The 12648-nt window shown below is 52.0% G+C and overlaps 1 long non-coding RNA gene across 1 annotated transcript; it reads right to left on the bottom strand.

The window, feature by feature from the left end:
* Nucleotides 1–10812: 10812 nt before the first annotated feature.
* LOC147114975 (uncharacterized) lies at nt 10813–11993 on the bottom strand. The gene is made up of 2 exons (XR_015079024.1): nt 11730–11993; nt 10813–11383 (listed from the first exon to the last, which is right to left on the bottom strand). It is a non-coding gene; the product is annotated as an uncharacterized LOC147114975 (long non-coding RNA).
* Between the last annotated feature and the right edge of the window lie 655 nt (nt 11994–12648).

The raw sequence follows: 12648 nt of genomic DNA, 5'->3' as shown, positions 1-12648 counted from the left end.
TCGCTCTTCGGTCCCCACCCAGCAAAAAAGCTTCACACAACTGTCGAGCATAGTAATTAAAGTCATTTAACTGCGGACATAACACCAGTAAATGGGACAGAGTCTCATCCTGTGTCCCACACATTGGGCAAGTTGCCGCCTCCACTTGTCCAATCTTGCACAAGACCATCATGGTAAAAATCCGGTTATGAGCCAATTTGAAATCCAGTTCAATCCATTCTGGGCATTTAAAATTCGCCCACACTCCCTTCCAAATCCTGTTGAAGTCCAGCTGTGGGTATATACTCTGCCAAAACTCCTGACCAGCAGGTGTCTTGAATCTCCATTCTCTGAATACCTCATAGAAATCTCGAGTATTACAGTTGTCAAATTGGACCAAATCTCCCCCTTTCTCCATTACAAAGCTTGGAAAACCAGGACGCATTTTACTTCCTTTGGAGATTTCCGCATTTATTTCTTCCATCCAATCCTGTGGCATTGCCCTCACAATCTTCTCATACATGATTCCTATTGCTTTTCCTTCTACCTCCTGATCCTCCTCCCACACCATGTCCCTCACTATCGCTTCCGGCAACCAACCTGGAATTACCTCGTATAATACATCTTTCACAGATATAATCCCAGCTTTTATAAAAGCTTGATTAAATAAAACCTCTCCTTCGATGTTGACCCACCTGTTCAAAAATAAGGGCTGTTCTAAAAATTCCTCAGCCCCCTTGGGCATAAACTGCACACCCTTTAAAAATTGGGCCCAAGTCTCTACAACCCCCTTATAAAACCTAGGGAGAAGTTTAATCGATTTCAAAAACATATTGGGCCAGAAATTAGGATCGGGTGCTTGCCGCGCGTGCAAGCCCCCGATCTGCACTCACCCTGCGCGCTGACATCTGAAGCCCGGGCCTACTTGCATTTCCTGTCACTGGCCCGGTTCAGATGTCGGCGTGATATGCTTACCTGATCCAGCGGCGTAGTTAGTGCGATGTGCCGGCTGGGATCAGGTGAGCACTCTGCAGCCAATCAGGGGAGGGGAAACTCATTCATGAGTTTGATAGTAAAGACTGTCAAACTCATGAAAAGTACTGGCACCCAAAAGACTAGTTTAACTTTAATTAAAATTTAAAAAAACATCCCAATAATTAAATAAACTATAAATAACTTAAAAAAACTATTTAAAACAAATAATAAAATTTTTGAAAATTTTTTTTTTTTACGAATTCGGGTCTAAAAATAAACTTACCTTACTGTAAAGTCCTTAAAAACAATGAAGCTGTGGAAAAAATGTAATAATTTTAAATAATAGACCACTTACCTTCAAGAATCCACTGCTTACGCCTCCTTTTTTCATTTCCAAAAAGTTCAGGCCCTTGCACACGCACAAACCTGTCTAAACGAAGGAAGTTCAACGCGTGTGCGCAGGCGTTGGACCTCTTAACCCCTTCGTTCGATGGAGAGGAAATGCCAGCTTCCCGCGCATGCGCTGTGCATGCTGGAATCCGGCACTTCCAATGGGCCCACGCGTGAGTACACCGTCCGTACTCACGCGTTGGGACCGGTTTTACCGGCCCAATATTGGGGCAGAAATTCGGATCGGGGGCTTGCCGCGCGTGCAAGCCCCCAATCTGCACTTACCCGACGTGCCTGCCGTTCACCTCCAGGGACGCCTGGAATTCCTTTTTGAAACAGAAGAATCCCGGGCAGCGTCTGACGTCACGCCGCCCAGGAGTGCAGCCAGCGCGAAGCCTGGAGCGCGCTGTGCAACTGAGACACGCCCCTTGAGGTCTCAGTTTAATAGGACACGCCCCCAATGTTTCTCACAAGCTGCAAAGCATTTTTACATGCAGAGCAGCATTTCAAATAGGTTTTTGGTATATTTATGAAGCTTTTGGTAACTTTTATAAACTTTTAAAAACGTTTACATTATTTTGAAGAATCTGAAGTAGTTTGAAACAGAATTAAAGCAATTTAAAGACTTTTAAAAGCCCTGAAAGAATTTTTTTCATTCCATTTATTTATTTAGCAATGTCGGCGTCATACGTGTCTTCACACTGTTCCCTTTGGGGAACTGTATGAAGTGGTGGAAGGATTTATGGCCGTGATTAACGCTCCTTCCGTGACCGTAGCCATCTTTGTACCAGCCATTAGGGTGGTTAGTCCTATGACGGGAGGGTTTTACGGGCTCCCACAAGTTATACGAGGAGGGGGGGCCACCCACACCCACAGACGCAAATATCCCACTGGATGTCAACCCAGAATTTAGAGCCGGAGCTCCGACTCCACTTGCCGGGACTGTCTGGAGCGGGGTTCGAAACCCTACCCCGTCTGGCCCAGCGGCGGGGATCCTACCGCTACGCCAAAGGCCCACTCCGATTAGCAACGTGAAATGGCTGGAATGAGCACAATTCATGGCATTAAAAGAACTCACAATTGAACTGATGATGACCTCAGCAATCTCCTCAACGAGGTGGAGGCGCAGCGCCTGCTCATCATTGGTAATGAGAAGTCCAAGGCGCCGCAAAAAGGACAGATGATAGCTTGGTCTTTCAAGTGGCAGCATAGGGCTCCAGTCACGGGGAGGGAAAAGGCGCAGGAAACGTATGGGTGTCACCTTTTGCGCGGAGTGGGCCTTTTGCGCAGCGGTAAGCATCCCCGCCGCTGGGCCAAAAGGAGTAGGGTTTCGAACCCCGCTCCAGACAGTCCCGGCAAGTGGAGTCAGAGCTCCAACTATAAATTCTGGGTGGACATCCAGCGGGATACTTGCGTCCGCGGGTGTGGGTGGCACCCCCCCCTCAGATGGGTTGTGGGAGCCCGTTAACCCTCACGCCATAGGACTAACCACCCTAATGGCTGGTATGAAGATGGTTATGGTCACGGAAGGAGCGTTAACGTGGCCAGAAATCCTTCCACCACTTCATACAGTTCCCGAAAGGGAACAGTGTGAGGATACGTACGACGATGACCTCTTGCGCAATGCACCTCCTTGGACCCTCAGTCGCAGATGCGAGGGGGCAAATCGTGCAATTGTTAAATTTTTCATTTTATTGACATGTAAAATGTTGGCCCAGTAATTCCGTTCCAAATGCGTGAGTACGGTCGGGGTACTCACGCGTCTGGCCGGAGGAAATGCCGGTTTTCAGCATGCACAGCGCATGCGGGGAAAACCGGCATTTCCTGTCCTCTGAACGAAGGGGTTCAGAGGCAGAACACGTGCGACTGCACAGACAGCGCGTGCGCAGTAAAATTCGCCGGTTTCATTCATGCTTTCAGTGAGGTTAAGTCCTTACAACTTACACATGAAAAAAGCATGAGTACAGTTGCTCCAGAGGCTGCGGAGGAAGATATATTTTATTGTGGAGCTTCTGAAAGGCAATATTTTCGTTTGGGAAAGGGAGGAAAGTTATTTTAAGAAATGCTGAGGTAAGTTTTAAAGTTTATTTTTGTTTTTTAAAATGGGTTTTCAGTACTGTAGGTAGAAGGAGCCATTGTGGCTATGTGAATTGAATTTGCTGTGTTTATTAAATGTGAAAATGACTCCAACATTTTTAAGAAAGAAACTTTTCATCAGTAATATATTCTTTTAAGTAATTATGTATGTATGTCTGTATATATTCCTTTACGTATATGTATGTATGTATATATTCCTTTACTTATGTGTATGAATGTATGTATTTAATTATGATTTTCCAATAAGTTATTTTCTCTGAAAGTCATAATTAAATACATACATTCATACACATAAGTAAAGGAATATATACATACATACATATACGCAAAGGAATATATACAGACATACATACATAATTACTTAAAAGAATATATTACTGATGAAAAGTTTCTAAGTAATTATGTATGTATGTCTGTATATATTCCTTTGCGTATATGTATGTATGTATATATTCCTTTACTTATGTGTATGAATGTATGTATTTAATTATGACTTTCAGAGAAAATAACTTATTGGAAAATCATAATTAAATACATACATTCATACACATAAGTAAAGGAATATATACATACATACATATACGTAAAGGAATATATACAGACATACATACATAATTACTTAAAAGAATATATTACTGATGAAAAGTTTCTTTCTTAAAAATGTTGGAAATGTTACATTTTTTAGAACAGTCATTTTCACATTTAAAGTAATCATATTCTATACAAGTAAACAGTATAAATAAAGATACAGACTCAGGCTGTAGCTAACATGTTGTTAAAGGGAATTATATACAAATGGTCTGAGTCCTTTAGTGGCTCCACCACATGCGTCCCCCCAGAATTGTCTTTAACAGCAAAAGTGAGATGGCGAGGAGGCCTGACAAGCCTGTCCGAGCGACTTCTGTAACCCTGAAGTGGAAGCTGATGATTGGTGGTGGAGCTGTCGGGCGGTTGTGGTGGAGCTGGCACGGCGACTGTGGGTGGTCGGCCCCGTTTTGGCGGTTGAGCGATTTCGACTGGGCTGTCCAGGTCTAAGTGCGCCGGCTTCAGCCGGTCAACCGATATGTGGTCTGGTTTGCCTCCGATATCGACCGAAAAGGATTTGTCTCCAGGCTGTATGACGTGGAAGGGACCAGTGTAAGGAGGCTTGAGCGGGTCCCGGTGAGCGTCGTGGCGGATAAATACGTACTCGGCGCTTTTCAGCTCAGTTGGGACGTGGGAGCTCTGTAAGCCGTGATGCGACGTAGGCACTCGAGCGAAACATCTGGCCGCTTCCTGGTGGTTGGCGAGTTGCTGGGATGTGGACCATGGCTCTGTTGGAGACGGGAGGAAATCCCCTGGTACTCGTAGTGGTTGGCCATATACGAGTTCCACCGAGGAGGATTGTAAATCTTCTTTGGGCGCCGTACGAAGACCCAAAAGGACCCAGGGAAGTCTGTCCACCCATCCCGCGCCTTGAAGACTGGCCCGCAGAGCGGCTTTGAGCGACCTGTGGAATCGCTCGCACAGGCCGTTCGCCTGTGGATGATAGGCGGTGGTGCGATGGAGTTTGGTGCCGAGCCCCTGAGCCACAGCGTTCCAGAGCTCAGAGGAAAACTGCGGTCCATGATCGGAAGAGATGTCCGCCGGTACGCCGAAACGAGCAACCCAAGAGGAGATGAAAGCTCTGGCCACATCTGCCGAAGTGGTGGAAACCAAAGGAACTGCCTCTGGCCATCTGGTGGTGCGGTCTACCATTGTGAGGATGTGTGTAAAACCTTGAGAAGGTGGAAGCGGCCCCACGAGGTCCACATTCACGTGGTCGAATCGACGCTCCGGAACAGCGAAAGTGGCCAATGGAGTTTTACATGACGCTGCACCTTGGCCTTTTGGCAGACCACGCAGGTGTTGGCCCAGTCGCGGACATCCAGGTGCATACCCCTCCAGATGAATTTTGACGACATCAGCCTTTGCGAGGCCCTCATGCCAGGGTGTGACAAACCGTGTATGGCGGCGAACACTTTTTGGCGCCAGGCGACTGGAACTATAGGGCGGGGAACTCCCATGGAGACGTCACAAAGTAGCGTGGTGCCTGCGGCATGGAATTTGACGTCGGCCGCTTGGAAGCTAGAGGGGCTGGTCCTGTATGCTTGGACCTCCGGGTCCGAGGCTTGATCTGCAGCCATGAGGGCATAGTCGATTCCGAGTTGGACTGCGTGCACAGTCGCGCGGGAGAGACAATCCGCCACCAGGTTGTCTTTGCCGGACACATGCTGAATGTCCGTGGTGAATTCTGAAATGAACGTCAGGTAACGTTGTTGCCGAGTTGACCACGGTTCGGCGGTCTTGACCATAGCGTACGTCAGTGGCTTGTGGTCCACGTAAGCCGTGAACGGATGTCCCTCTAGTAAGAACCAGAAATGGCGGATGGCTAGAAAAAGGGCCAGCAACTCGCGGTCGAAAGTGCTGTGCTTTCTTTCGTTTCGCCATAGTTGATGGCTGAAAAACACAAGCGGTTGCCACGTCCAATTCACCCACTGTTCCTGCACTGCGCCGATTGTGTAGTCCGACGCGTCGGTGGTAAGGGCAATGGTGGCACCTGGAAGCGGGTGCGCCAGCATGGTTGCGTTGGCCAAAGCGCCTTTGGTGTCGACGAATGCCCGGTCCATCTCGGCCGTCCAGCTGATCGGATCCTTACCGGACTTGGCCTTGAGGGCCTCGTACAGGGGCTGCATAAGCAGAGCCGCCTTAGGGACGAGCTGATGATAAAAATTTACCATCCCGAGGAACTCCTGTAGGGCCTTGACAGTCTGCGGGTGCGGGAAATATGTAACCGCCTCGACCTTCGTCTGTAAGGGAATTGCGCTGTCTGATGTAATGCGGTGGCCCAAGAAATCAATCCGCTGCAGGCCGAACTGGCACTTGGCCGGGTTGATAATCAAACCGTGTTGACTGAGGCGTGTGAAGAGGGTACGCAAATGGCAGAAGTGCTCCTCTTTTCTAGGGCTGGCGATGAGGATGTCGTCGAGGTAGACGAAGAGGAATTTTAGGTCCCGAAGCACGGAGTCCATTAAGCGCTGGAAAGCCTGTGCAGCATTCTTTAAGCCAAACAGCATCTGCAGACATTCGAACAGGCCGAATGGGGTGATGACTGCAGCTTTCGGGACGTCTTGCGGGTGCACGGGGACCTGGTGGTAACCGCGGACAAGGTCGACTTTGGAAAAAAAGGTATTTCCTGCCAAATGGGCCGAGAAATCTTGGATATGCGGGATCGGGTACCGATCAGGAGTACTGGCACCATTCAGGTGTCGGTAATCGCCGCATGGCCGCCATCCGCCGCCGGGTTTCGGAACAATGTGGAGAGACGAAGACCAGGGACTATTCGACCGGCGAATAATCCCCAGCTGCTCCATCATGTCGAACTCCGCTTTCGCAGCCGCGAGCTTGCCGGGTTCGAGTCATCGGGCCCGTGCGTAAACCGGGGGGCTGGTGGTGATGATGTGATGTTCCACACCATGTTTAGTAGCCGAGGAGGAGAAAGTGGGCCTGGTCAGATCCGGGAACTCTCCGAGGAGCCGAGTGAAGTCATCCGGAGGTGGGATCGCACAGAAGACAGTACGCGGCACGGCGTTACCGCGGTGGCATGGGATGGAGTGGAACGTGACCGCATTGATCAACCGGCGGTGCCTGGCATCGACCAGGAGGCCGTTGGCGCACAAAAAATCCGCCCCAAGGATGGCCTGCGTGATTTTGGCCGTGATGAATTCCCAGTGGAAACGCTGGCCGCCGAAACGCACCTGGACCCGCTGCCTTCCGAAGGTCCAAATGGCCGCGCCATTAACCACCGCGAGGGCGGGGCCATGGCCCCCAGCTAGTATATCGAGATTTGACGCAGGTTGGATGCTACACTGCGCCCCGGTGTCGCAAAGGAAATGTCGACCAGAAAGGGAGTCGGTGATGAAGAGAAGCTTCCCCGAGTCTCCGATGGCCATCGCAGCCGCGGGGCGCTCGTTAGACCTGGTCCTCTTTTGTCAGGGTGTCTGTAGATGTTTTTTGTTGTGCAAAAAACTGCAGGGAGGGTGGCAGCATCTTGCTTTCGCGCCAAAACGGGCGTGGTAAAAGCACAACCCCGCTGATTGAGGAGCTGGAGCAGCGTCTGTGGGGGAGGGGCGCCTCGTGGCTGCACAGTGCTGTTGTGTCACCGCGAAGATCTTGTCCGCTTCGGCAGTGAGCTCCGCGCAGTCTGTGACTTCGGACCTGGCTAGGGCAGCCTGAACTTGCTCCGGGAGTAGGCTGAGAAATAGCTCCCTGAAGAGGAAGCTTTCCGGCTCGGACCCGAGGAGCGTGAGCATCTGGCTCATGAGCTGGGACGGCTTGGAGTCCCCGAGGCCGGGCATAGCGAGCAGCCGGCGAATGCGCTCCGACTTCGTGAGCCCGAAGACCTACAGCAACCGCGCCTTTAAGGTGTCATACTTGCGATCAGTAGGCGGACTACCGAGTAGGCTGACGATCCGCGAGGCTGTGGCGCTGTCGAAGGCGGAGAACACGTAATAATAACGGGTCTGATCCGCAACGATGTCCCTGATGGCGAACTGGGCTTCAGCCTGGATGAACCACGCAGCTGGTTGTTGCTCCCAGAACTGCGGCAGCTTCAAGGTAACGGCGTTCGTTTCCATGTTGATTATCTTCTGCGAAAACCGTTTGCAAAAGTCGGGGTCACCAATGTAGGAATGTCTAGTTCCTATCCAAAGACTGAGGTCCACTCAGGCGCTTAAACAAAACGAAGTTTAATGAAAACTAACAGGTTTAAACAAGTAACTGCAGGAGAACATCGAGTGTAGGTCTATTCAGTTTGGAGGCTCCACGAGGACTGCTGGCTGGTCCCGTGGTTGACGTCATGACGTTCTTCCCGCCAGTGGGGATCACGTGATGTACGGCGTGACGTCATCGCGTTTACCCGCGCTGTTAAAGTAATCATCTATATCTATATATATAAAAGACCTCTTCTGTCTGTCTGTCTGTCCATCCGTTCTCTATACGTTCGAAAGTTATAGAGAGTACCTACACGCGCGTCACGTCAAAAGAAAGCTTACGATTACGGACCGGTCATAGGCGTATTTACGTTTTGGCCGGACAAAAATTGCGCCCGCGGTATCCAAAAAAAGGTTCAACATTCCGCTCATTAGCATCTCATTAGCGATAGAGTGACATCGAGGTCGACCAATCGTACGCCGCGTTGCTGGCGCGTGCGGCCGGGCCCTCCTACGGTCGAGTGACGGGACGATTGACCAATCCTACGCTTCGGTGACCTGACGGTCGACCAATCGGTGCGTGTGTGGGCGGGCCTTATCGTTCTGAACCGAGGTGGGTGTCAGCCATCTTGATTCCATTCTTTTTCCCGCTTTCTGCGTTTTTCTTTCCAAACCTACATTTCCAGCAAAAAAAAATTGCTTTTATTAAATTGTTTTAAAAAAAACTTAATTCTTTTGTAAACCTGAAGATTCTTTTTCCTACCTTTCCCCGTTTTTGTAAGGCCTCATAACCTAGGCCTCAAAGCCTGGGCCTTTCCTGCCCAGCCACGCCCGAGCTAGGTAATTGTCCCACGGCTTCTGCTAAGCTGTCCCCCCCCGACCCCGTCGTCATGTTACCCGGGGCAACGGCGTCAGCCACGAGGGTCACGGGACATAAACAGGACGCAGCGTCTCTCTCTGTTCCCCGCTCGGCGGGGGCGGGGCTCTCGGGAGTGCGGATCTCGGGCGGGGCTTGGAGAGCGGGAAGGGTTACCCCGGCAACCGGGCCCGCCGGCCGTCTTGAAACCAGCTTGGGAGGGCAGGAGTCAGCGCGCGCACGCGTCAATTTCGGCCCGGACCGCAGCTAAGGTGAGTCCGGCCGGGACTCAACGCGCTAGCCCGCGCATCGGCCGGCCCTGAGGCGCTGATCCGCGGAGAGGGAGGGAGAAAGATAAGGTGTGTCCGGCTGGACCTCACGCGCTATGCCGGCCGGCCCTGAGGCGCTAATCCGCGGGGGCGGGGCGAGGGGGAGGGGAGAGGAGAGAGCGGGGTAGAGGGGAGGAGGGGAGGAGGGGAGGGGGGGGGGTAGAGGAGGAGGGGAGGGGGGGGGTAGAGGAGGAGGGGAGGGGGGGGGGGTAGAGGAGGAGGGGAGGGGGGGGGGTAGAGGAGGAGGGGAGGGGGGGGGGTAGAGGAGGAGGGGAGGGGGGGGGTAGAGGAGGAGGGGAGGAGGGGAGGGGAGGGGGGGGTAGAGGAGGAGGGGAGGAGGGGAGGGGGGGGGGTAGAGGAGGAGGGGAGGGGGGGGGGGGTAGAGGAGGAGGGGAGGGGGGGGGGGTAGAGGAGGAGGAGGGGAGGGGGGGGGGGGTAGAGGAGGAGGGGAGGGGTGGAGGGGAGGAGGGGGGGGGGGTAGAGGGGAGGAGGAGGGGGGGGTAGAGGGGAGGGGAGGAGGGGGGGTAGAGGGGAGGAGGAGGGGGGGGTAGAGGGGAGGGGAGGAGGGGGGGTAGAGGGGAGGAGAGGGGGGGGGTAGAGGGGAGGAGGAGGAGGGGGGGTAGAGGGGAGGAGGGGGGGGGGTAGAGGGGAGGAGGGGGGGGGGTAGAGGGGAGGAGGGGGGGGGGTAGAGGGGAGGAGGGGGGGGGGGTAGAGGGGAGGAGGGGGGGGGGGTAGAGGGGAGGAGGGGGGGGGGGGTAGAGGGGAGGAGGGGGGGGGGGTAGAGGGGAGGAGGGGGGGGGGGTAGAGGGGGGGGGGGTAGAGGGGAGGAGGGGGGGGGGGTAGAGGGGAGGAGGGGGGGGGGGTAGAGGGGGGGGGGGTAGAGGGAGGAGAGGAGGAGGGGGGGGGGGTAGAGGGGAGGAGGAGGGGGGGGGGTAGAGGGGAGGGGGGGGGGGTAGAGGGGAGGAGGAGGGGGGGGTAGAGGGGAGGAGGAGGGGGGGAAGAGGAGAGGGGCGAGAGGAGAGAGAGACTGGGGGGGAAGAGAGAGAGCGACTGGGGGGAAGAGAGAGAGCGACTGGGGGGGAAGAGAGAGAGCGACTGGGGGGGAAGAGAGAGAGCGACGGGGGGGGCGAAGAGAGAGAGCGACTGTGGGGGGGGGGGGAAAGAGAGAGCGACTGGGGGGGAAGAGAGAGAGCGACTGGGGGGAAGGGGGAGGAAGGATGGGTGGAGGCAGGGAGGGGGGGTTGTGAAGGAGAGAAAGGGGTGGGGGGGGGGGGGAAGCGGTTTGGGAGGGAGGGGGAACTCAAGAACCCTGTGCCATGTTTATAGAGCTGTTTATAAAACTGTTGGGATTGAAGAACTCTTCCCAAGCACCCAGGAGTGATATTACATTATTCACAAAGATTCAGTGAATGAGTTGAATAGTGAAATAAAAGATACAATCGCAGACATTTACAGGTCAGTTTAGAAATCAACAGTGAACATTTATTTCAATAATGTAGAACAATAGAACATTTTACAATATGCTGGAGTTACAACCAAAGACTAAGTGAATACTCCTTCTGGTAAAAGTTTGCAAACCTAATAGGTTTGGTATTGTACAGAGTGATTTTATAATCAATAAGAGTTCTGTTGAGTGCTTCAAGTGCCCTCTTGTGGGCCTTTGTACTCATCCCACACAATGAGCTTAAACTTTTGAAGCAGCTAAGCAGCACAAGTTCCTTTGCTAATGTTACACACTGGGTGTTGTTGTCTTGTCAGATCCAGAGGGAGAGCAAAAGTTGAGTGGGCAGTGTGACCTCCTTGGAGAAAAGTTGCAGCGGTTCCTGATGAGGCAACAGCCAGTGCAATGAATCTTGTCAGATCCAGAGGGAGAGCAAAAGTTGAGTGGGCAGTGTGACCTCCTTGGAGAAAAGTTGCAGCGGTTCCTGATGAGGCAACAGCCAGTGCAATGAATCTTGTCAGATCCAGAGGGAGAGCAAAGGTTGAGTGGGCGGTGCGACCTCCTTGGAGCAGAGTTGCAGCGATTCCTGATGAGGCAACATTGAATCTTTGATTAAGCAAGGAGAAAATCATACACAAAAAGGGGAAAAATACTTTTAAGGCAGTGAAATTACTTTGTAGGATATTTGTGTACAAACAATTAGTGAGTTTGAGGAATTAGCCTATTTATTTAAATGGCTAAGGCAGAATTTCAGGTCCCAAAAGTCTACCCAGAGACCACATGCAGTATGTAATAATAAATTCCCAGTGACTGAGAATTGGTGTTATTTTACACCTTTCTCTTTAGTTAAAGTTCAGATTAACCATGCTGGTGTGTGTTAAAGTATATTATCTGCTATATAGCATGCTGTACAGAATAACACTGCATCTTACCTGAAAGCATTCAGCTTTCTACTTGAGTGGGCAGTGCGACCTCCTTGGAAAAGAGTTGCAGCGGTTCCTGATGAGGCAACAGCCAGTGCAATTAATCCCTTAGAGCGAAGCATGCTTCTGTCATTGTTGCATGCCAATGAATGTCATCCTCAAAGATTCCTCTCCTGGGGCAAGCTTTTATAAAGGAGGCACAGAGATGGCCAGTCAGAGTTTTGAGGTCATGAAATGATGTTCGGCTAGCAACCTCATGGAGGAGTAGATGAAGGTGAACATCATTTCATGACCTCAAAACTCTGACTGGCCATCTCTGTGCCTCCTTTATAAAAGCTTGCCCCAGAGAAGAATCTTTGAGGATAAGTAAACACGACTATGACACGCCCCTGATTGGTCAACGGCTGATGAGGTTTGCAATTCACCTCACTGTTTCTCTCAACAACAACAAAACCACCCCGATTGGTCAACGGCTAATGAGGTTATTTAGTCAGTTTTTTTGAACATTTTAAAAAACTAAACACACCTATAACACTCCTCCCCCCCCCCCACACACACACACACTCAATTCAATTCAAATCGCTCTATTGGCATGATGACAAGGTACATCTTATGTTGCCAAAACATCGAAAAACATTCATGGTTGTACACAAAAATACAGATCTATCCATACAGTGTACAAACAGGCTTTTTTGAGGGCATGTTGTTGGAGAGAGAGAGAGAGAGCGCGAGTGGGGGGGGAGAGAGAGAGCGCGAGTGGGGGGGGGAGAGAGGGGAGTGGGGGGGGAAGAGAGAGGGCGAGTGGGGGGGGGAAGAGAGAGGGCGAGTGGGGGGGGGAAGAGAGAGGGCGAGTGGGGGGGGAGAGAGAGGGCCGAGTGGGGGGGGGAGAGAGAGGGCGAGTGGGGGGGGAGAGAGAGGGCGAGTGGGG

Source organism: Somniosus microcephalus, chromosome 7, assembly GCF_052327205.1.
Source record: "Somniosus microcephalus isolate GS21.2 chromosome 7, FLI_Smic_1.0, whole genome shotgun sequence".
Classification (NCBI taxonomy): domain Eukaryota; kingdom Metazoa; phylum Chordata; class Chondrichthyes; order Squaliformes; family Somniosidae; genus Somniosus; species Somniosus microcephalus.
Note: the sequence above shows the minus strand (reverse complement) of the source record. Positions and strands in the feature narration are given on the sequence as shown.